A 24,196-nucleotide genomic window follows, 5' to 3' on the forward strand; every position below is an offset into this window, starting at 1 on the left:
CCCATTATACCGGATTAGATGTACCGGTGGTCTGAATCCGTTTGATTGCTCTCGCACACTTCACTTTGGTGTTTTGGATTGTCCTTGTCCTCTTTCATAGGATATATACCTACTGTGTTCTGCACAACATGGCAGACAGGAATGACTTATGCTAAGTTTCAAGTATGCTAAAATTGGCAGAATGTATCTGAAAAACATTTGGAAATGCAACCAACCCATGAAATGGACTTGAATAAAAAATGGGCAATGTTATATGAATTGACTAGACAGAGTAATTACAACTTTATAAGAAATACCTAAACTGTGTAAGACTCTGTGTTTCAGAAAAATTCTGAGGGATAGTAATGTAGCTCTGTTGAAAATAAAAAACTTAAAGCATTACAGATTTAATATTAAAAAAAAAAAAAAAAAAGTAATTCATAGGGATAGTCTTTCTTCCATTCTCAACATACAAACTGGCAGTAGACATTCATACATATGACACCAGTTATTTTTTCAGAGGTGTTGATGTTTTGAATCTGGCAATAAAAAGTGATAATTTTCAAGGCACACGAGCAACTTCTGTCCAACCATTTTTGAGCAAAAGACTTTGATTATATTCTCATTATTCCTTATCCACATTGTAAGGTATGAAATTACTTTGAGATATGCATCATATTCTGCATCCAAATACAAAACACAAGGCTTTTAAAAAGCAACACAACCACTTTTAATCAACAGGGCTTTCATATTTAAATTTGACAGGTTTTTTAACACTGTCATTAGTTACAAAAATTCTGTGAGGGGACTGAATGTTTTAGTGATTGTCTTGCAGCAAATAACTGTTGAAGTTTTAAAAAAATACTTAATCAAAAATAAAGATGAGGCATGCATTCTTTGATAAAAGATCAAATTGATGAAATGTTGGGATACAAATTTGCAGAAATTTGAAATTACTTGAAACAGATTCCATTAGGTCCTAACTGATCTAAGTGGTTACCTCAGCAAATTAATTTCATAGACGGAAGCATCAAAATATCGAAGTGATTACATAATCTTCCTATAACAAAAGTAGCTACTTCCCTTTGACGAACAAATTGATCATTTTCTTATAGACTGAAATGTTGCTACAGATTAAAATATTTGCAAATATACTGGCTCAGGGAAGATGTACAGTGATATTTATACATGTATTTTAACTTTCTGCCAAGGCCTTGCTATTTGTTCTTTCCACAGAGATAGACACATAAAGTTCCATGATTTCAAGAAAACCAACAGCCCAGTGCTTTCATCCTCCAACTTTACCACATTCACCACAGTTCACTCTACTAAGGCTGCCAAGCACATAACAATGCAAGTGACAATCGACACAATGGAAAATATCCAAAATTAAAATACTTAAGGTCAGTGCTTTCTTTAGCAACATAGATGACATAAATGTTGCTAAAGTTTTGCCATGGAACTAGGTCACCTCACTCTGGCAACAATCTTCTGGTAAAACTACACAGTATCTGACACTTCTGTTTGGTTTTCACCTTGTTCATATGAAATTTAAAATTGTGTGAAACATAAATGATAAAACCTTCCCATGTACAAGCTAAATTAAAGTACTTGTATCTGCAAGATAGAAATGGAAGATGCTTATCAAAATATCTTTTACCTTTAATTGAATGCATTGCAATGTATTTTCATTAAATTAGACTGCTTATAGTTGTGTCTCATTTTCACGTTTTTGAAAAGGCTAGCCACGTGAGTGTGAGCTTGTGCCATGAGGTTGAAGTTCTCATCTGATGTTACCAGTTTAGCATCTCATGAAAATTAGGTTCCACAGCAGAAGTATCAAGACATAGCCTCAGCCATAAAAGTGCTTTAAATAGGTTTTTTTAATTGAAGATAGTTCTGTTAGAGACTTAAATCGCTGTCAGTCAAGATCTTGTTTGTATATACTTCACCTTATTTCCCAGTATTTTTTAGCAAATAGTTGCTACAGCTTAAGATGGTTACACCGGGCCCTGAAAATCAGAGTAAATTGACTAATGTAAGAGCAATTTCAGTTTGTTTCTGTAGGGATAGGTGGAGTAGAGTTGATTGTAGACCATTCCACACAAATGTTAGATGCTTTCAGCAGGAGATATGAGAAAGATGTGACTGGTAAACCATGTGTTGGTAGCACACGAGGATACAGGTCAGTACATAGGCCAAGAGGGAACTCCACGGTTTACGTGGATTATAGGCAAGCATTACTATCTGCACAGACGGCTTCAACTGTGTATAAGGCTTCAGAGATACTTTTCCGGTTAGTAAAGGGCTGCAGAAGGGGATGCACGGGGACTACCCACAGACATAGTACCTACCAGCCAGTAGATGCAGGGGCACTATACATGGCCTCAGTCACTTACCCACAGAAAGAACTTATTTACCTTGAGCGTGGCAAAAAACTGGGACAGGCTGCCCGCCGAGGTCCCGGAGTTCCCCCCTCTGAAGACATTCAAAGCCCACCTGGACATGATCCCGAGTAACCCGCTCTAGGTGACCTTGCCTTGCCACAGAGGGCTGAACTAGGTGATCTCCAGAGGTCCCTTCCAGACCTGTGACACTGTATACACCAGGAAGGAGTGGACACAGCCTGTCAGGAGAGCATCCGGTTATCACACTCAGCGGTAACCTCCCTGGAGGTGTTTAAGGGAAGACCGGACGTGTCTAGATAGCATAGTGGTGTTTAGTCACAGATTAGAACCGGCGATCTCAAAGGTCTTTTCCAACCCAACCGATTCTGTGACTAGGTGCGCCAGCTGGGACAACGGCCCAACAAATGCGCTCGGGCCGGAAGGCCACGTGGGCTGAGAGCGGCCACCGGGCACTCCGGGGCTCGGCTCGGCCCCCCGCAGCAGTCCAGGGCAGGCAGGGCTGCCGCGAGGCCACCGGGGACTCGGCGGGACAGCAAAGCCGCCGGGCATGGCGGCGGCCGCACCTCCCCTCCCATCGCCGCTTGTCGCCGGCGACCCACTCCTCCTCTTCCACCCCCCCTCGAAAATGGCAGCGCGGGCCGCGGGCGGTGGGGGAGCGGCCCGGCCGCCGCCATCTTGAGGCGGGAGGGACGGCGGCCGCCGGGCCCCTCCTGCCCGCCCTCCCGCCGGAAGTGGCGTCAGCGGCCCCCCGCGCGGCCACGCCCCCCCGCCGGGCCCCGCGCGACCGCCGCGCGCCCCGCCGCGCGCCCCGGGCCTGCCGTGCGCGGCCCCCCCCCCACCCGCCCCCTCGCGCGGGAGGAGAACGGGGCGGGCGCGCGCCCCGAGCCGGGGGGAGGGCCGGGGGAGCCGCCGCGCGCCGGCCGTTACCGCAGGCCCCGCCCCTTCCGGGGCGCTCGGCCGCGCCGCCGCCCCCGCCTCCCTCCGTCCGCCCGTCGGTCCCTCCCTCCCGCTCCCGCTCTCCTTTTGTGAGTTATAGCAACCGTTGCCTTGTGAGTCGAGCGCCATAGTCACCGTAGTCCTGGCGACTGTTACCCATCAACAACAGCCGCTCCGCTCCCGCTCCTGCTCCTCCTCCTCCTGCCGCTGCTCCGCACCCCCTGCCTCACCGTCACCCACCACAACAACAACAACAACAACCGTAGCCGCCGCCAGCAGCAGCAGCGACAGCGGGAGCGCCGCCGCAGCCCGCCCCGGCACAGGTGAATGCGCTCGGCGGGCGCACCCCGGCCCTCCCTCCTCCTTTCCCCGCGCGGCATCCGGGCCTGGGCTGCGCCCTCGGGCTGCGCCCGTGCTCGCGGGGCGGCGAAGGGACGCGGGGCTCCCCGCCGAGCCCCCGCGGCCCTCCCGGGAGCGCCGGGCGGTCGGGGGGAGAGGGGCGGCGGGCATCGACGGGGGTGTCGGGCGGGGAGCGGGGCCGGCCGCTGTGAGGGCTGAGGAGGAGGAGGAGGAGGAGGAGGAGAGGCTGGGCGATGCCAGGGAGGCAGGCACGCTGCGGGACCTCCAGGACAATCGCTGGGATGCGGTGGGTGTGCGTCTGAGTTGGGTCTGGTTTGTACGGGTCGGGAGATAGGGAAATCGGAGGACGCGCTGCGGCCGCCGTCAAAGGTTAAGGGCTTTAAACCTGAAAAAAAGCCGTAGGGTTTGGGAGGAAAGATGCAGCCGGAGACGGATCCTGTAGGACAGCAAGTGTAGGGGTCGATTTCCCCCTTTCACTTGCAAGGGCCTTGTTCTGATTTGATAAGACTACCAAATGACTAAATGTTGCAGGTTTTCGTGAACTTGCTGTATCTTCTAATGATACTCTCGATCATATCAACCCCCCCTTTTTTTTGAGCTTTCTCTATATATTTTTTTCTTTTATTCATAATTAATGTTGCAGTTTATTTTTTGTGCAAGCTGTACTTTCTTTGTATTGAAAAGTGGGGTTTTGTTTATTCAATGTCCCCATTGATACACACATAGAGTAGCAGGTTGGTGGGGGTTTTTTTGTGATTTTTGGAAGGGGGGGGTTGTTTGTTTAGTTTTGCTTTTTTTCTTATTGCACTACTTCTGCAGGGAATTGTTTTTAAATTACGCTTTCATACTGACAATGTGGCATGGAACAGTGCATGTGTAGGTCTAGTTTATTGCACAGTGAGTTACGTTCATGTGGAGAGAATCCATTTCTTTCCTTAAACTCTCCACGATGAAGGAAATTCAAGATACTGACTGCGGGTTTCAGTGCTAAGCAGCAAAGAAAGGGAAAAAAAATAGTATGAAAAAGAAGTCTGTGTGATTTTGTTAGTGGTGCTGATTTTAAGGTGTACTTTAGTGAAAGAGGGAAAGGGCATCTATTTACCCCTCAAAAGCGATGTAGTAGGACTCATGTTATTAAGGAGTATAGTTTGCTTCTTATTTTCATTCCAAAATGCTTGCCTTCTTCATCCTTTTTGTGATTGCTTATTAAGATCTAAAGGTTTGTGTTGTCATTGATGTCAAATCATATTTCATGTACTTTTTGAATTCTTTGGATGAAGTGAATTTTTGGCATCTTTTTTTGCAATGAGACATTTAACATCCTAGCATTTCCATACTCAGCTGCACTCTCCCCTTTGACTTGTCAAATCATGTTGTTTTGGCAGGCTTTATTCTTTCTGAAGTGGTGACTTATTTATTTAGTAAAATATTTAGAAGAAAATAATGCACTTGGTTTTAATCTAAACCCTACATTTAATTGTATATACACCTTTTCCATTTTTATATCCTTAGATATCCAGTGTAAGATACGGGATTTGTCTCACATTGGAACTACCAATGAGTGTGACTGGGGCAATTTTTTCAAGCAGGTATTAACTTAAAGATCTGCTAAGTAGTTAGTGCTTTGTTTGATACTGATATTCCTTGACGTAAGGCATACTGGATCTTCTCTTTTTAATGTGTTTTAATATTTCGTAGTTCACAAGAACTTAGTAAATAGATTGTTTTAGATAATGACCAAAGCCTCTATATCATCATCTTTTAGTTTTTTTACTCCAAGGTGAAACCACTGCATGCTAATTTTGTGGGCCCTGGTGTAAATAAGTCCTAAATACATTAGAATTTTCAGTGTGAGTTCTAGTAGGGTATCACTTATATGGCACATCTAAGTCTTTATGAATTTGTTGTAAGTTTCTGTGATTCATTGGTTTTGAAATAATTCCTGGCACCTGCTGTTGTTGAAAAGAGGTGTCGGTTCTGCACCATAGTTTTCTCAAGTAGCTCTCCTAGACCAGGACAGAGTACTGCTCAGGATGGGATCACTCCTGGGTGTTGAAATCAGTCTTTGCAGAATGTGTATCCAGGCCGCTGCCTAGCAGAGGAAAGTGTGTGCCTGTGTGTGAGACAAAGTTTATGTTCTAATTCTGTGGGGTGGTGTTTGCAGGTGTTTCTTAGAAATCTTGTTAAAAGCACACATTTTTGTCTAAAACCAAAAACTTTTATAGTACTATTTGGCTAATTTTCTTTAGCCATTGACTGTAGTCCAGAAAACAATAAAGCAGGTGTAATCACTGTTTTTAATATTATGGACTTTACTGAGAAAAGTATTGACTCTTTATTCTTTCTGAGATATTGCAGTGATCACAGACGAGATCTGCATTATACATTCTGATTCCCTAATGCCCATAGCTAAAAAAAGAGTTGCTGTTTGTGATGCTAACCAGTGTTTGAAAATGACATGGCTTGTGATATTTATTTATTTATTTATTTATTTAAAATGCAGAGGCTATCACGACTTAAGGAGTGACTATCTAATTTTGTTTCAACATATCCAGACAAAACAGTTGGGATCAGGTGTTCTGTTATGTTACTAGTAAGCTAACCTACATTATGGTACCTTGGAGAAATCCTTTCAGTGAGGTGGTGTAGGTAAATGAAATCAGCATCAAAGATGCTGTTAAAGATTTTAAAGTCATGGTGCTTTTTGTGATAATTAGGTTCAGCCTTGTTAGCACTAGCCCGTTTCTTGTTCCTGCCTGACAGGGTAGTTTGTTTATCAAAAACTGCCTAGAAAAATAAATGTTACACTTTATTTCCATTTACTAAACTTTTGAGAGGTCAGGTTGCTTTTGTTTTCTTCTCTTACTTGAAACGTAAGCCAGTGTCTAAATAGTACTTCATCATTGTAGTTCCTTTTAGTGTTGTAGCTAGTGTTTCTCATTTTCATGCTTTACTTTGAAAGGCTTTCTTCTCTCTGAAAATATTCGGGATTAGTTGTATTTTTTACTGCAGTCTTCAACAGCTGACCTTCTGCAGGTGTCTTTCATGCGGAATGCTTAAAAAATGAATAGGCTTTAAAAATATATACATGACTATTAAAATGGTTTTAAAAAACATTGTCAGTTGGAAAGACACGTGAATGCTTTATGACACAGAATAAAAAATAAGCTTTTAGTGTCAATGTGGTGTCCTTGTAGCTGGAATACCACTTCAAAATTGAGCTCTTTGTCAAATTTATGTACTAAAATACAAAAAGATTGTTTTGAGATTATCAATGAAAATGCTTTTTTTTTTTTTCTTCCCCCCCCCCCCCCCCCCCCCCCCCCCCGCTTCCAAAGAATAAGGACTGAAAACTTACTGAGGCTTTTAAAATGAATAACTAATGTTTAGGACCTTTTTTTCAATTAGTCACAAGTTTATTATCCATGTGTTTTGCCTACAGTTGGTTGTCAATCACAACAATACTTCTCTTTTCTCACAGATGCTATGCATACCCATGTTTTGGAAATTTAAGCATCAGTATATATACTGATTTGGCTAAATCTAGTTTGTTAGGGACAGATGGCTGATTTAAACAGGTGTCACTTCATTTCTTGTGCCTTGTGTTGAAACCAGTTGCAGAGGTTTACAAAAGAGCTTCCTAAAGCAGATGGTGATCTCCACTTCTGTGATTAGAAAAATGTACTTTCATAGGAAATTACTTTCCTAGTGACTAGGTGTATTTCACTAGTTTGATGTGTCATATTAGAGTCTATGTTTAACTATTATGCTTCAATAGTTAAAATCTCATAGCAGAGTTGAAATGTTTCATATAATACAATAATTTTACAATTTCTTTTCTCATTGGACTTTTAAAGGAGGTGTGATTATTTTGGTGTGAAATTCAGCAGTTTGGGTGTATGGATAGGTGTAGATGTAATAATTGTTATTCTTGCAAGACCAAGAGTAGATATATTGCGTAGTGTAATGTTTTGTTTCACTACCTCATCTTTTCTACTTAAAGATTATTTAATTTTTGATTATTTTTTAATAATTAAATTTTATTTTAATTCCTACTATTAAGAACATAGGATTAGTTTCAAACAAATTTATGTTTAATTTTTTTTTCTGGCACCCTGCTGTATTTGCACATCTGCAGGTTTCTTTTAAAATTTTTATTCAGTAGTTATAATTTCCTCAATTACAAAATATTTTAATAAGAAAGAATGAAATTGAAGTTCATTTTCTAATAATTTTTTGTTAGTTTTGTTTCTAAGGATTCCTTTTTTCTTTTTTTTATGTTGACTCTTTTAATCTCAATGACTGGTGTTTATTGTTAGTTGTTTTCTTTCTAGCAGATGCACCAGAGGGTGCTATGCTGTTTGAAATAAGAAAAGGAAAGAAAATCTTAAAAGTTTCTTCATTGAAGTGCATTGATAATGCATATGAGGCTTGAATAAACGTTACTGAAATTTTCACACTTTTTTTTTTCTGTGCAGTGCAATATAGCAAACTTACTATTTTGACAATATTATGTTATAAATCATAGAGGAGATTGGCTGTTCTGAATCTGATTTTGTCTGTGTGTGTAGATTCACACACTTAAAATGCAATTTCTGTTCATCAGAAGAAAAAATATTTATATGTAAATTATGTCTGTTTCACCTATAGCTGAAACAATATAAGCTGTGTACTTATTGAAGTACTATATGAACTTATCTGAGACACACATGCATTTTGGAGTGACTTTTATTGTATGTTATATTTTTAATTTATAAGTCTGTATTCACATTTTATGTAGATAATTTGCTCATATATGAACACTTTTTTAAAAATGCATTGCTGGAACACTTTTTAAAAAATGCATTGCTGTATATAGAATTTTTTTTCTTTCACACTGGAACTCTTCCTAGATGAAACTGAGGTTGTCATGGGGGGTATGTACTTATGAGTTGAAAAAGAACATGATATTTTTCTCCATCAGTCATTAGTTCTGGGAAAGAAAGCCACCAACCCACCTTCCCCTCACCCCCTCCCGCCCTCCAAAAAAACAGGAAAAAAGAAAAACCCAAACCAGCTCCTGCCTCTACATATTTGTAAGTACCATTGTGTTTCATTTCAAAAGATTCTCTGTGGCTATATGAACCTGTCAGATTAGAAATTAATTGTAGTAACTTCTGTAGTTTAGTAATACCTATTTTTTATCATAACCAGTAAGATTAATAAGGCAATATTTTTTTTTTCAGTGTGTAGGTGGTTAATGGTGTCTAGTTTAGTGTAATTTCCATTTGGAAGCACGTGAAAAGACGCAGGCTGTATCTAGGGTAGTGCACCCTAAATTTCTTGGTTTTGCATACTGTTGAAAAAATTTAGTTGTTCTACCTGTTCCACTATTAGACAAGTTATTTGGTTAGTTAGGAACTTTAGTTTTAGTGTCCTAAATTCAAGAGACAGTGGATGAAATGTTTTGTAAATTTTATTTGATAAAGAAATTTCCCATTTTACAATATAAATTTTCGATACTTGGAAGGTTAATTTCTAGCAATTTAAACTTCCTCTTAGAATATCTGATTTATTTATAACCTGTCTTCTTTAATTTCTTGCATGACATTGATAGAAATGCTATAAGAATGCCAGATATTGTATATGAATCATGGAATTGGAGTGTGTTTGTAGCATTTATAACTTTATTCATTCATCAAAAGGAGGAAAAAGAAATTTAGCATTATTTTTAAGGGTAATTTCATTCACCCAGTATGCTGAGTACATTTCAGCTTCTTAGACCATCTCTTAGTAGACAATATATTTAGTTCTTTAATTTTCCTCTTATTGAAGAATGATTTAAAGTAGGTTTATAAGGCCTTTAAGGCAAGAACCACGTATTTAGATTTTGTTCAGGCTTTGGATGCTGCTGCTGTAACAAATGACTCAAAGCCGTGTTTACTGTTTATGTACCAAGTAAATGGATTTCTCTTCTGTTTTACTTCCTCATTGTATCTAATCTAACTATGCTTTCTCATACATATCGCCTCAGGGATGTTTTCTAAACTCTGAAACTCAGTGTAGTTAAGTCATGGAACATTGCAAAGTAGAAATAGAAACAGGCAAATCTGTTAAAAGGTTAAGTATGTCAGTTTGCAGGTGCCATTGAATCATATTATTCTACCTCAGTTAAGGTGTTCTGGGGTTTTTTTGGTTGTTTTTAAATATTTCTTTTGTCTGATTACTGTTTTATGTGCTGTTAACTATACTTCCCTTGCAAAAAACTTTAAAATTATATTAGGATTCTGTGACAGAAATACTTACATGACAGTTTTTAAGGTTATAGATAGCTATTTGTTTTTAAGGTTATAGATAGCTATTTATTAATTCAAAAACACATTTTTGGCTACAGAGGACTAGTTCAAGTCTGCTGAATTATCAGATGAATCTCTAATACCTTTGGTCTGATTTTCTTCCCCCCTCCCCAAAAATTCCTGAGTCTGGGGTGGGAAGAAGGGAGAGTGGTCATGCTTATGTATCTCTCTTAATTTGACATTGATACTGATGTTTATTGAACTTTGAAGTTTCCTTCTAGTGGATTAGAAGACTAGGACTGTCAATTTGTACTATTGTCTTTTGGTATGACCTGTTGCATATTATCCACAAAGCATTTTTAAAAGTTGCTGTTGCACTGTGTAGCCTCATCTTAACAAAATCAGAGTCTTAACACCTGCACTTTTTCTTCCTTACATCGGTAGCATTCTGCACTAGGAAGAACTGGGAGTGAAAATAACCATGAAACTAGCTGAGATGAATGGTAAAAAGTAACTAGCATTATCTAAGGAGGACTTAATCTATTCATTATTTGTAGGGGAAAGCAAAAATAACAAAATAGCTGTAGTTCTCATGCCTTTGGAAGCAGTGGTCAGTGTCAGGATTTCTCGATAAATGTCTCATAAATTTCAAGACTTACTTTCTCTTTAACTGCTGCAAAAAGTATTGTGAATTCTCCATTTAGAGTGCTAACTGTTTTGTTTTCCCAGTAAGATGTCTGCTGTACTCTTACCTCTTTATTGTTCTGTGGCTGGACAGCAGATACAATGGAGTTACGGATTTAACGAAGTAAAAATGTTTCCTACCTCCCGTCTTGCTGATGAGATGCACATTGTAGTTTTTCCATTAGGAGGGACATGTGGCTATACAAAAGGATTGTCCATTTGTCTTTCTAGTTAAGGTTTTATATATTGTGCTTATTACTGGTCAGTGTTAATTACTTTGTGTCTCAGAGAATTTAGAAGATACAGTAAAGAATTAACCTTGCCTTAGAACTACTTTCTTTAATTAAAATCCCGTTCTTCCTTTCCAGTGTTTTTAGGAAAAACAGTTGTTGTATAATCACCATTTAAAAACTAAATTATCTCAAAATTTCTGATTGAAAAATCTGTAATAATTGAACTAGGAAATGATATGCATTTTACAGTTAAGTTATAGAAAGGTATTGTTTAAATATATATCATTCAAGAGACTATTGCAATCATTTATAAAATACATAGCTTAAGAAAACTGTTTAGATTTCTTCTGTAGGAAAGTTGAGCTGTTTTCAAAGTTACATTAGCCTTGGATAGTGAAGAGCAGTTGAGCTACCTGTGTAGTAGCTGATTTATCAAATTGACTGTTAGCCATGAGGTGCGTTGATGCACTGTGGTAGCTAAGATCATACCAACATTTGTGTTTGTCTTTAGTATTTAGTTCACTTCTATTTTGTTTTGTCCACTCTGTGTTAAATCACTTCAACTAAGTTGCAATTTGCAAAGGAGTTGATAAATAACTCTTCCATGTTCATTGTATTGTTTTCCTGTCAGATTTAGTACATGGGAAAATGTAGAATCCAGTAGGTTTCTAGTTCCTCAGTCGATTCTGGGAAATAGTAATATTTTCTGAAAGGCATGGAAGCTCTTCCATGAGCTATGTCATCTTTACAGTTGTTTTAGAGAGTAAAATGTGGTTAGTGTTAAATCATAGATTTAATGTAATTTAATATAATTATTATTTAATAATGAGTGCAGATAAGTAGGACAGAAATATAGCTTCATTCCCTTTTTTTTGTGGAAATACTTTTGAGCTGCAATCCAGATTTTGAAGTGAGGCAAGAGTGAATGAATTAAGATGAAAACACAGCTCTTCATGATATTGTCTCTTTACCAGTACTTTCTGATGGAAGGTTGTCTTGAGTTGCTCTAGCTTTCTCCAGCTCTGAAACTCCTTTCTGGTGTAGGGAGCACAGTGCTGAGAGGGTATTTCATGGAACAGTAGTGAGCAAGTAAATGTATAGAGATTTCAGTATGCTGGGTCTGTAGTGGTGTGGAGGTGAGAAAGGCTTAGAGTTTTGCAAACCTCAGGCTGGTCCACAGAATTTAAGTTATGTGTCCAAAGTACTCTTTGCTAGCAAACTTATGTCACACCAAGGAAAGGTTTATTTGCAGTAAACTCAGAACTGGATATGGTCCTACAAAGCAATGGCATAATTTGTCATGTAAATAATGTTTCTGTCCTATGAAACAAACATCCCAGTGTTTAAAAAGGTGTGTGTTTACACTGATTCAGTTGTATCTGTTTGGTGTAATGGTCTTTTTAATGGTGTTGTTTCAGGTCATTCAGATATTCAGATGCTCAGTTGACAAGCACTATAACCTTATGAACTTTTGTAGGCTAGGATATCCAGATTTTCTGTTACTGTTTTGTATCTATACTTCTTGTGGAGGCAGATTTAAATTTCAGATATTAAAATATCCTGCCATGATCTTGATATGCTCTACTGAGTTAAATTTCCTGTCCTTAATAGGGCTTGAAAGTCTTCAGTATCTTCACTCCTTGGCCTGCTTTAGTATTTATTTCTCCTTAGTGAATTTTGAAGAAACTGACTTTTCTTGAATTCAGGGAAGAGCTGGATGCAGGATCCTGATTTCAGTGCAGTGACCAGCTTTCATGACTTGATGAAGACAGATTCTTCATGCGCTCTTAAATTACTTGTTACTAATTTGTTTATCACAAATATATTTCAGGCAACTGAGATAAGAGGAGTTTAAGGATTACTTGGCATGTGAAACATTGCCATATAGGGGCTCCCACTGCTTGATTTCAGGACAAAATAGTAGGTTATTTGGCTAATACTTGTAACAACTCAATGCTATAAATCTCAGCAGCTTTTAATGGCTTATGTCCTCAGCACAGTTGTGAGTTTGAGATACTCAAAAGTTCTTGTGTCAGCATAATTGTATTTTCTATTATTTGCTATGATCCAAGGATGGTAACTCTTCAGACACAGCTGAATGTCTTGAAAGCTCAACATCAATAGACTGACCATCTGTAGCCTACTGAAAAAAGCATTAAGCTGGAGCCAGCAGTTCAGTTTTTTCCTGTACTTGAAAATACTTGATATTTTGAAAAACTACAAGCATTTTCTTCCCATATTTTATAAAATGAGAAGAGATATAATGTCCTAGTCAGAAAAACAGGTGGATCAGGCAGACAGGAAACAGAAGTTATGTTTTTGTCATCTGTGATAAAGAAAGCAGTGTATGTGTGTGTAAGTTTTGGTCAGAAATGCTTTAGTACTTGTCCCACAGTTTGTAGTATAAGAAGGGGAAAGTAACGTTTTGGCCATTAAAAATGGCTTGAAAGTGTAATTGGGTGTTAATAGTGGGAATTGAGATGTTGATGCATAGTATGTTAAGTCCTCTAATAAAATTACCTGTGTCATCTCCATAAAACAAACTGCATGGTCACAAGTGTAACTTGTTTTGTAGCTATGCTTCTGGCTTCCCAATGATCTGTTCTCTTTGGCTAACATTTAGATTTCATTTTTAAAAATATGTGGATTCTACATGAAGTACTTCTTTCTTCCACGGACTAATTCAAAGGCATTTTATGTGCCCTAGTTAGAGCATTTAACTTTCTAGTATGGAAATGGTTCAGTTTACCATAATGATGCCAGAATGATTTTTGATAGGCAGAAAGACAAAACACATTCCAGAAGCTCCAAGCCCCAGGGGTTCAAGGCCCCTATCCTGTCTTGGTTCTCTTTGAGAGCCAAGGTTCAAACCAGCTCTTAGAGACACATTTTAATAAGTAAAGTTCAGTTCCTATCTGAAGTGGGGAGGAATTCAGGCAAGAGTAGAACCAGGGGGAATTACCTCATTGCTTGTGCTTTTAATTGGGGATTCTTTTCAATTATGCTAATTTGCTAAACTCACAAAACCGTATTCACCCTGTGTGGGATGGGCATTTTTCCATATCTGCCCCTTGGAGGCCTCCAATAAAGACCAGCCTTTATATTGCCTGCTATACTAATACTGTCTCAAAAGTGTGTTGCTTATTTCTAGATCTCTAAGGCATCAATTAAACCAAAGGAACAGGAGATGCTTAGGGTACTCAGTGCAGTATGGTGTGCAGTTTGTGGTTGGTTTGTATTTGGTAGATTGACTGGGGTGTTTTTCCTTGAAGAGTGAAGGAAATGTGGCAGATAATTTAATAGGGATAAGAATCATCTCACAGGACATTTTATTTTAATCTAGGTGGTTCAACTTGTATGGAGTTATTTGTGTTAGGGCAAAGGGTAAAACTGGTGGTTTTCACATCACTGACTGGTTTGTCATTTCTGTATTGAGCATATTTTCTTAAATAATCTGTTAACCATCCTTTACAGGGTGTTAGCTTATCTCTTCTTACAGCAGACATAGATTGCCGATTATAAACACGATTGTCCCAGTGAAATATAGAACAAAAGCAGTTGCTGAAAAAAATACTCCTGTAACCTACTTCTACAATAATCTTCTGGCCGAAAGGGAGAGGAATGCCAGTCCTGTGAAGCTCTCTAGGGCTTCACAGATCTGTAGCCACGGACTGCAGGCTCGGAACAGAGTTGCTGGGACTACAGACTGGATGAGGCCCTGAGGTCTGTGCTGAGGTCAGGTTGCTGAACATGTCCTAGCAGTGTGCCTTGGCTGTAGAGAAGATCAAAAATGTCTCTTGGGCTGTATGAACACAAGTGTAGGCAGGAAATTGAGAGAGATGCTTGTCCACCTGTCTTAGGGTGACTTTATGGTGCTTGTATCCCCAGCTGTCTGTTCTGTTTATGCTGGATATTAAGTTCTGCACCTTTAAGACTCCAAGAGCAGAGCGGGGAGAAGAAGCGCACAGTTTGTTTGCAGAAACTGCACTCGCTTCCCTGCATTCTGCTCCCAGACTGTGCTGTCTGCAGCAGGGACAGCAGGACAGCTCTCCTTTGCTTTTTAGTTAGTTTCTAGCTAGCTGAGGCAGAGATGCTCCCTGGACTGTGGCTTTTATTTTTCTTGGAACTGATCAGCCCTGCTCTGGACTGAAAACCCAGAAGGCACCTGGAGCTCACACCTGTGGCCCACCGGGGCCCAGGATGCTCAATTCTGGCACAGGAGGGACTGATGAGAGACTGAGCGAGCTGAGCTACACCCCAGGACAAGGACTTTCTGAAATTGCCATCACTTCAGAACAGCGAGAGGTTTTATTGTTTTTTTTTTTTTTTAATGCTTATAAATTGTTTGCTTGTTAAATAAACAGGTTTTTTTCCCACTTTTCTCCAAGGAAATCTTTTCCCAAACCAGTTGGCGGAGAGGCGGCTTGAATCTGCTTTCTAGAGGTACCCCTTTGGAAGTTTCCTCCCAAATTTGCCCTAAACCAGATCCCCACCTCTCTTCTGTATTTATTATACAACATTCACATGCATTTCTGCTTTTAGCCTCACACTTCTGCAGTTGTGGGAAAGATGTTGGAATAAGTTCAGCGAAGGGCCACTAAGACGGTCAGGAACTAGAGTGCACACGTCTGTGAGTGGGCACAGAATGACATGGACGTGTTCAGTCTTCAGAAAAGAGAGTTACAGGGGTCCTAACAGCAGCCTTCTCTGGAAGTACACTTCTGATGGAAGTGTGTGGTGAAAGGATGAGAGACAATTTTGTAAGATGAAATGAGAAGTTTAGATTGGAGACAAGGAGAACCATTTTCCTCATGAGGACAGCCCAGCAATGCAGCTTGGACCAAGTGAGGTTTTGCCATCTCCATCTTTGGAGATTTTCAAGCTCTGACTGAATAAAGCCCTGAGGAGCTGGTCTAATGCCAAGTCTGAGCTTGCTTTGGGAGGTAAGTTGGGCTTGGCAGCTCCCGAAATCCATGGCAGCCTAAACTATACTGTGATTTTACTTGTGATTCTTGCTCTACAGCAGAAATTCCTAGATGTGATTTAGTTTGCCTTGTAGTCTTGTTGACCAGTTTCATTTCATAGGACTCATTTTAAATCTTCCCATCTGGAGGTAAAAGTGGAAGGATAGAGGTAGAGTCACAGAGTAGTCCTCTTGACATATATCGCAAAAACGTGCATTTTGTGCCCAGGACATGATCTCCTTAACAACCCAACTCTTGTGTACCTTTTTCTTCAGTGTGCTACATTTCTATTATTTTGGTCCACACTTCATTCTATGGATTTTGCAAACTTAGGTCTGGACATAGACTGGATTCCTCACATTTATTTATACAGTATTTTAGTATGAAACCTCAAGACTTCCCACTGGAGTCCTGCAGAGACCAAAAAAAAAAAAAAAAAAAAAAAAAAAAAAAAAAAAAAAAAAAAAAGCAATAGAGAAAACTGCAGTAGCAGGAAAACAATTTTTTTTTTTTTTTTCTTCAGGAAAAGACAATGATGAACAAAGGGTTTTATGAAAGAAGGAAGGACCTTTGGTTGAAAAGCAAACCCCAGCTGCTGATTTCTGTGGGCATTTATTTGTGCGTATTTATGAACGTCTTAATTGGCAGTTTTTATTTCCTTTGTTGTAGCAAAAGAGAAGAATAAATTATAAGAGGAAGAACTGCAAACAACATTTTTCTTGGAAATGATTTAAAATTAACTGGATAATTTCCTTTCTTTATTGAAATAAATTCAGATGTGTTGATGCAAGATTCTATATTTGGCTAACTGCTTGGTGATTTATAAGTGGTGTTCGATGTATATAACAGACAGCAATGTGAAGAGAGGGTCTCTTTTGTAATGAGGATATCTAAAATATTTTCCTGTAACTTCTTTAAATCTCTGTTCATTTTGATAAGAACTGGACCCTGTCCAAAGAAAAGGATTTCAGAAGCAAGGACGATCATTTTTGAATCTGTGTAAAGGGATGTTAGTTTTAAAGAAAGTGTTTGCCTTGTCATATAGCTGCAGATACAAAATTAATAACAATGATAGAGACCAAGAGGAAGGATCAAAGGAAGTGTGTGTTACAGTAACTGCTATTGGTAAAATCGGAAAAATAGGTTGATAATCAATGCTTCTGTTAACTGAAGTTAAGACCCCTCTTTGGGGGTCTTTTGTTTGTTTTGGCTGCAGTTTATCGTCATGGGACAATCAGATCCATAGCAAAATTAATGTACTTTGATTTCTCTTACTCTTGGTTAGCACTGCTTAAGGGATAAGCAAAAACATATGTATACATTTCTAATTATGATAAATGTAGTCTTGATAATCATGGCAGTATTAGAAAGTAATCCCTTTATTTAAATAGAGATGTTTCATATCAGCTAATAAGCTTAGTGGAATTGAATGATTAAGGCCTGGATAAGCAAATACATTGTTTACGGTGTGTTTTTATTTTGGTCATAATTTGTTAAACTTACCTCTTTTTGAGAATTTAAGTTAAAAAGGGGTATAGGATTTCCATAAAGTGTTTGCAGTGATTTTTTTTCCAAGGAAAAATCCTTTTTCCGATTGAACAAAGTACATCAATGCGCAGTGAAACTCCTAAGTGCCCTAAAAGATGTAACACCATGACATAGTCAGTACCTTTTTCAAGTACCTCTATTCTAATGTGCTTGTCTTTTAGAATGTTCCTGTCAAGTCCTGCCTCACTTTTCATAGTCAGTGATTAAAATGAATATCAAGAAATTCAAGTAGCAGAAATCCTGCTGGGCAAAACAAGGAGCTGCAGTATGGAAAACAAGTGAAATAAACTTAAGCATATCTCAAAATGTACATAATTAGTGTTCAGTGTTGGTGTTGTACGTGTCATAGTTTAGATTTCTGTATTTCTGTACTATAAATGAGGTAGCTAATGGTAACTGTTTGATATTATTTTTACTGTTACTTGGCAGTAACAGTATTATGGAAGAACAATGAAATGGTATGTTATGTAGTCATGTATCTTTATCTTAAGACTTAGAAATCAAATTCAGTTTCTGCTGTTCATGACATAAATCTTGAATAAATGTTGTTGCTGAATGTTCTTTATATTTGAATTGGTTTTTTATTCTGTATAGGTATAGTAGGCTGGAGTCTCGTTAAAAGCAATTACTAAATAATTATAAAAATCAATTACCTTTACCTTTTATCAAACCATCTTTTGAAACTAATATTATTTAAACTTCCTGAGCATCAAGCTTTTTGTCAAGTTATATGAAAATTTCTGTTAGGAATGTTTAGTAATGTTAGGAGCCAGAAAACAAATAAACAAACAAATATGCTTTGGATCCAATTGTGCAATTCTCAATATTCAATTTGTTTTATAAATACAATCACTGTAAACATAGAGATTAGTTAAGTATTCACTGTTGTACAGTACTAGCTTGATTAATGACATTCTTTCCTCTTTCTTTATAATTAATGAATTTCCCTTAAATTTTTACCTTTTTTTTATTATTATTTTTTATTTTTTTTTTGTTTCTGTGTGCTGGTATGGTTTTCATTATTCTTTGCTTCACTTGGATTTTATACTGTACTTCATTTTTTTAAACTTGGTGTTTTTTCTTTGAGGGCAAGAAAGCCATGCTAGATAAACCTAGCTAATAAGAATCCTTATGCATGTTTTCATTTTAGAGTTTCATGTTTTCAAATGCTTTCTACAGTCAATCTTAGCTACAAGCTTAAAGAAATGATTCTTTGAGAGAAAGGTAGTGGTGAGTAAAGAGGATTTAATAATTATAGGATATTTTTTATAAATAAATGCCTGTAAAGCTGAAAATATAAGTTGAAGTGGTTCGTTCGAAGTCACACATGAAATAAAAATAAAATATTGGTATCTATCCAGGAAATAAAAGCTGTGGATTGTTCAAATCACTGTCTTTTCAGGTGTTGAATACTGTTAGGTTGGAAAAGCAGAACAGAATGTGCTGTTTGGAACTGAGTGTCTTTTACAGTGAGATCAACAACAGTCCATGTGGGAGGGGTTTTTTGTGTGTTTGGCTTAGAGAATTTTTTGTTTTATTTTTTTATATATGAATTTGTATGTACTTTAAATGTTACAATATATTTCATTTCATGTGACATCAAAATCAACACCGGTAGTAACAGTGTCTTGTGAATAAATATGTGCTTGTGAAAGCTAACATATTGGAAAAGGTCACACAGGAAGGAAAACAAAGTTATAATTAATATCTTAAATAAGGTTCTCAAGTGTGATAGTAAATTTCAAGCATGTTTGGTAAAATAGTGGTTTTGGAGTGAGAGGTTTTTTTGTCACTGAATGCATTTCTTGTGTATTTCCTATAGATTTACTGCTGCTGAATTTGCTATTAAATTGAGTATAAATTTCTTAAATAAAAAAAAGAACATGGTAATCAGTGAAATATTAGTTGCCTTGTTACAGTACTTCAAATACATGGTTACAAAGCTAAGTAGTAGATTTCTAAAGAGATACGTAAAATTCATGTGGTAGGGCAGGGTAAAGGATATCTTCAGGACATAAAATAGTATTCTATGGGAGAGCTTCTGTAAATGGGTTTCTAAATTTCTAAGTTTGTAAATGTTTCTTTCTCTTTTCTTTCAAATTAAAGTATATACCAGTCATGAATTTTCTTATGTCAGCGTTTTTTCCTTCCTTTGCTGCTTTATTTTATCATCATTGGTGACAGTGATATCTGCTTACTTATATTTCACAATTATAATTATTTTTTCAGTACTTTTGTGGCACTCACTCTTAGTTATTAAGCTCTGCAATTCAGTATGCACAGTTTAGCTGTTTGGTTGGGGTTTTTTTTCCCTGCTCTTGTTGTATGCCTGGCTTGGATGTGGTTTAATATTTAACAGTTTACCTGAGATAGTGGGGTGTGACTAGTTTGCTACGCATCACACACTGCTGACATATACGCAGCTGGTTGAAGGGGTAGCCTCCAGGTGCCCAGATTGGCTTTCAGGAACTGCCTGATTTTTTATTTGCCAACAGCCACTTTGCTGTCATGTTCACTGATCTCTAGCCTTCTCTCAGGGTGCTTCAGCCTGCTTCATGGCAACATATACAAAATTGATACTTAAAAATATATTTGGAAGAATGTTCTTTCAGTCAGTTTGATGTAATTGGAAATAACTTGAATTGAGAAATTCAGAATCTATTTCTTCTAATGGCTACATGAGAACAGGTAAATCTCCAGACAGCAGAAAATAACCCCACTTATTGAGGAGTGGGATGCTTGAAGAACATCTTAAAATAAGATCTTGAGTTATGTGGGGGTTTGATGGAGCGTGTATATTTGTTGTTGTTTCAGAGAGCTCATGGGAGCAGTTGTACATGCATTTGGTCTGGTCTAATTATGGTGGTAGTGAATTCTATCCTAAGAATAGGATTCTAGAATTATGGGAGTAGCATTACCTTCATAAGTTATCTTACTAATATGGAATTGTCTTCTAGAGACAAGGGAACATTCAGCTTGCACAGCTTCTTTGAATGGCCAGTTTTTGAGTGAGTTATCTTCTGTAATAAAGGATGAAGGAATCTAAGGCTCATCCTTAAGCTAATTATATTGAGATTCTGTTCAAATTTCTTTTACTAAACTATCAGCAAAGACAACCAGAATGTCTCAATCAGACTTAAGGCATCAAGGCCCTATTCTGTTTTGTGTAAAGAAACCACTGATGTCTACAAATTTCATTTCCTTCAGTAACATTGAAGTAAATATACTTAAAGAATATTTAAGAAAAAATGGTGGATGGACATAGCTTTGGATCTGTTCTCTTTGTCAAAGTCCTCCTTGTCTCTGCTAAATTTCTTGGACAACGCAGAAGTAGGTAACAAGCTCTAACAAAGTGCAGAACTTAATTCAGATAATCAGTACCTACTTTTTAATTTTAAACCTGTAGGTAGTTTTATAGCATGACATGCATCTGTGACATCTCTAGCTGTATCTACTTGTTGGTAGTGTCTAAGCAGTCTGTCGTCTTTTCATGATGTCTAGGGTAACATTACAGTGATCCAGTTTTTATAAAATCATAAAAAGTAAACTAGCAATGGTAGTTAAATGCAGCAATTCTTTAGATTGATGGATTTGGCTGTAGAAGTTGATAGAATGTGTTTCATTCTGGCATTTGGTTGTAGACTCTACTAGATTGGTGGCTGTCAACTGTTCCAGGCGAAATACCTCAAGTACAAGGGGTAAGGCAGGTTTTTTGTTGTTTGAGTGTTACCCTGACAGAGGTGAAAGGTTCAGTTTTGCCTTTGAAAAAGATTTTCCAAGCTTAAAAGTTATGGAAAAGCAACAAAGTTGTTGTTGGAAGAGGTTGAATTAATGAATGCATTCTGTTCATATTTACTGTTTTACCCATCTGAGATTTTTGTCTTCAGAATGCACCTCATATTTGTTAATATTTTCATGGTTCCCCTAAAAAAACATCAGCCACTAAGTAGTACAAAGCATTTTGGAAAGGATAAACCCTAGCATTTCCTTATATGACTACTGAAGTCAATTCTGTGGCACTGTCTGTTGCATTTGTTGTCTAGATAACTAATCTTAAAATTTCCAGTAACTTTTGAAACAGTGCATACATTTTCTAAATTTGTACTCTTAAAATAAGTTTGGTTGGTGGGTTTGTTTTTGTGAGGTTGTTGTTGTTTTGTGGTTTTGGTGGGGGGGGTTGGTGGGGTTTTTTTGTGTGTGTGGTTGTTGTTTGGTTGGTTGGTTTGGTTTTTTGTTTTTGTTTTTTTCTGATATGCCTGTCCATCTTATTCAAAAGAGGATTAGAGGTTTCAGAAAAAGCATACTAACAAAATAATTAGCTTGAAAAGGTAAGCAAGAATAGGTGCTACCATTGAAAAAGAGGCATTTGCAACTTATTTTTCACTCCCAACAGTCTGGATAGTCAGGCAGCAAATGCTCACAATCCATCCCAGAGTGGTTGTATGGATCCGTTTAAAGGACCAAGCTGGAGGAAATGCTGTTTTCTTAATTCTGGTGCTATGGAACAACTTGTTCTTTGATGCAGACTGGAACTGCCTCAGATTATTAGAAAGAAAAGCCATAATAATCAGCTCTTTCGCATGTCATTTCTTAGCCATTCTTCAGCAGATTTACAAAAATATTGCTGAAAGAAATTAATCTGCAGAGATTTACATAAATGTCTAATATGTAGAATGTGTAAAGGTGACAAATACACACAAAACCAGAACTCACTTGAACTCTGCTTAGAGGTTTGTTCGACATCTTTTGATACAGATTATAAATAAGAAATATTCTGCCATTTTAGCGTTAATTAAGTTAATGTTCTTCCTCAAAGTCCCACTCTTACGATCTAGAGTATGAAAATTGTGTGAAAATGTATGGTGCTTTCAAAAGTTTATTATAAAATATATTTGCAGAGCATGTTTAGCAGCTCCATTATACTAGCTGGTTAGTATGTGAAGGTTAAACTTTGACGGGGTTTGGCGTTAACAGATTTTAACTTTGCTAATTTAAATGATGGATTAGAGGAAATGCTGCTGTCTGCTTTGTTCTATCATGCAGTATATGTCAGATACATTGCTTCTGTGGAATGTTTTGGGGTCTGTGTTTGTATACAGTATTCAAATCTGTCATTGTAAGGTGTTTTTTTTTTTTTTTAAGGGTATGCCTGGGATTGGGGTTGACTAAGGAGAGTGTTAATCTATTTAAATGAACTTGTTAGAGCCATAGGAGAGGGCCTGTGGTGTTTTCAAGGCTTCTCAGCCTGAAAGTGCCGCATAACCCTTTTAGGTTGCATAGCAACAGGCTCCTAGCAACAACAATAGATTGAATTTCCAATAGTGACCAGGCCGGATGTAATAATAAAGCAAGAGTACAAACAGTTGTCATGGTTTTCTTTACACAGTAAACTAGTGTTGAATTTAGGGAGATTCTGTGTCGCAGAGCAGTGAACCTCTTTGCAAAATGAAAGTAATTTTGAAAATTGAGGTTCCAAAACCCTGGCAAGGTCGTTAAAATGAGTGACTTTGAGGTCTAGCAGTTTGAACATTGTGGAAAAAAAATAAACATTGAATTAGTTGTTAACAGAAAAGGCTATTTAGTAACCACTTTAAATTTATTTTAAATCTCGACTTATTTTATAAATTGACCTGTCCTGGATCTTCATAGAAATCCCTAGCTGTACCGATATACGTGTTGTTTAGAAAAGTTTGGAAATACATTGTAAGTATAGTGTTAAAAGGTAATGAATAAAACTGAGCAACAGACTTGTTTTATGTCACTAATCTGTCAGTATTTCATATTTTCAAGACTTGTTATGTGTGAAAGTTAGAAATATATGGACATGCAAATGACTTGGAATGAGAGACAGAAATAATCCCACAAAATAGTAATAGTTGTAATTCTGGATGATTTCATTTCAGTTTAAATGTTTTGACCTGGCTAACAGTTAAAAATTGTAACACTGGTTGTTAAATAAAGATGTAGATTGACACTGGATTAACACTACTTTTCAGTTCCTGTATCTGTTTTAGGGGTAGTGTTGAAGTGTCACTGTAGTAAAGGCCAGTTACCTTAACAAAGAGGAGAAATTAATTACTTGTAATCTGCTATATTCCATTAATATGGCACCCTTTGTTTTCTGAATAGATAAAAACTGTTCTAAGGATATAAAACAATCATCTTTAGTTGCTGATAACAAGGGGCAACTCTGGGGACTGTACAATATTGAAGAAAAAAATATAAATTTATACTTTGGAAGTTACAGTCTTGACTTGATGTTTCACTGGATTTTGATGTTTCAGTATGTTCAGATGTTTATCAGTAGTGTTTTATCTCAGGAATTTTTAAAACTGGATTCTGAAAAAAGCTTTTCTTTTCAGTGGATCTCTTAGGTCTGACTACAGATAGTATTCTCCAATTTTGACTGTTAAACCCAGCGTTTTGATAGAATCATAGAATGTTAAGGATAAATGACATAGAATGTTAAATCATAGAATGTTGAAGGGACCTTAAAGATTGTTTAGTTCCAGCTCTCCTACCGTGAACAGGGACACCTCTCACTAGACCAGGTTGCTTATGGCCTTATTCAACTTAGCCTTGAACATTGCCAGGATTGGGGCATCCACAGCTTCTCTAGGCAAGCTGTTCCAGTGTCTCATCAACCTCACAGTAAAGGATTTCTTATTAAGTTTTTCCTCATTTGACACTCGAATTCTCATGGCGAAGGGTGTTAGCATGGTGATAGAGACATATTTTGCATATATTCAATGAAACAAGATGCTTTTATGTGATTGTATTTAAAAATTGAGTTCTGTAATTTGAATTGT

General features: G+C 37.7%; 1 protein-coding gene across 1 annotated transcript in view; it reads left to right on the forward strand.

The window, feature by feature from the left end:
- The first annotated feature begins 3,385 nt into the window (after positions 1-3,385).
- The window catches only part of RFX3 (regulatory factor X3), a 100,310-nt gene continuing 79,499 nt past the window's right edge, over positions 3,386-24,196 (forward strand). Inside the window, exon 1 of the mRNA XM_040089932.1 lies at positions 3,386-3,646. The gene's annotated coding sequence lies outside the window, so the exon portion shown is untranslated. The remainder of the gene's footprint in view (positions 3,647-24,196) is intronic.

This window comes from Hirundo rustica, chromosome Z, assembly GCF_015227805.2.
Source record: "Hirundo rustica isolate bHirRus1 chromosome Z, bHirRus1.pri.v3, whole genome shotgun sequence".
NCBI classification, from domain to species: Eukaryota; Metazoa; Chordata; class Aves; order Passeriformes; family Hirundinidae; genus Hirundo; species Hirundo rustica.